The sequence below is a fragment of the Triticum urartu genome, chromosome 1A (assembly GCF_056163025.1).
Source record: "Triticum urartu cultivar PI428250 chromosome 1A, HENAU_Tu73, whole genome shotgun sequence".
NCBI lineage: Eukaryota > Viridiplantae > Streptophyta > Magnoliopsida > Poales > Poaceae > Triticum > Triticum urartu.
In genome coordinates, this window is record NC_141873.1 from 351415044 (window position 1) to 351416404 (window position 1361).

Consider the following 1361-nt stretch of genomic DNA (forward strand, 5'->3'; position numbering starts at 1 on the left):
AATAGACATCCCTTCTTCGAATGTAGCTTGAACCTACGCAAGGGCATGGTAGCATGCTCATTTTTTTTACTAAGGTGGTTACACTTTCCTACTTTTTGCTGAAAGAGAGTCAATTCAGTCATGAGCTATAGCGGCGTTTCTGTTTACTGAATTTCGTTTTGCAGTTCCCTTCTCTTGAATGTTTATTCAAATGTGCCTAATGTTTTTTCAGGTTTCTAAAAACTAATAAATGCTGCTCTCAAATCTGTTAGGAGGCTGAAGGTAGTAGCTTACTGAACTCTCATTTCCGGAAAAATCTGGAGATGTCTTGGTATGGAGTTTCATGATCAACTTGCTCCAGCATAGTTAGTCTTTCTAGACTAATTGTTTGTCAGTATCTATTCTATACATGTGTTTGACTGGTTGTGCAAACATGCATGCATTGTTCTGTGTGGAAATTGCTTTACTCGGTCTGTTCTATAGCAATGTTTCCAGTGGCTGTTTAGCACATATATTTAGATAGTTGCATACGCATGCTTGGTTCTGCCAGAAAATTATCTTCCCTAATATGTTTTCAGATGCTATTTGGTATACATGTTTGTCTTTGTCATCTTTATGTTGAGTTGTGGGTTCCAAAGGTATTTATGATGATCGTTTGCATGGTGGATCATGTCAGCGATGTGCGTTGCATATTCATGATTCAAACTCTTTGTTGGGTATATATCTATATGAAGTTGTTTTTGAATGGCCCATGATTCGTTTTTTATTAGTATTTTAGTTTAAGCATTTCTCCAGACAATCTTGATATCCAGCTGTATATATATCCAGTCATGTTTTTTTACTCTGACCGATTTCTTTTTTGTTTTGTTTTATAGTTTGTACAATCTCTAAAGATGGTGCTCCATTGTTCTGTTAATCAAGATTTGTTCCCTCCTTTCTTACTAGCTGATACGTGATGACCGTTTGCATGGGGGGTTATGTTAACTATATTCTATTCATGATTCAAATTGTTTGTTAGGTAATTTAGTTTAGACATTGTGTCCTGAGAATCTTGATATCTAGCTGTATCGGTATAGTATAGTTTGTGATTTTTCCCTCTGAATTTATATATCCACTCAGGTTGGGATAGGTTATGAGTATTCTTAGTGTGGAAACAGCGGCAGTTCTGCACTTTCATCAGATGATGATATGCCAACCTTGCGCCATTTGGCTCTATGTTACCCGAATAAGATAACAAAATAAGATAACAAAATACACATGCTCAAGTATATATTTTCAAAGATGAATTATCCTTCATTTTCCATTTTAAATGGTTTGAATAAGTATCCTATAAGTGGCTGCTAAATCTTACTTCTACCAACGAAGTCAAATATTTTTCATCT

The 1361-nt window shown here is 35.3% G+C and overlaps 1 long non-coding RNA gene across 1 annotated transcript; it reads left to right on the forward strand.

Moving 5' to 3' along the window:
• Positions 1-209: 209 nt before the first annotated feature.
• LOC125533149 (uncharacterized) lies at positions 210-1107 on the forward strand. Its single transcript, XR_015612164.1, has 2 exons — positions 210-310; positions 855-1107. It is a non-coding gene; the product is annotated as an uncharacterized LOC125533149 (long non-coding RNA).
• The last annotated feature ends 254 nt before the right edge of the window (positions 1108-1361 follow it).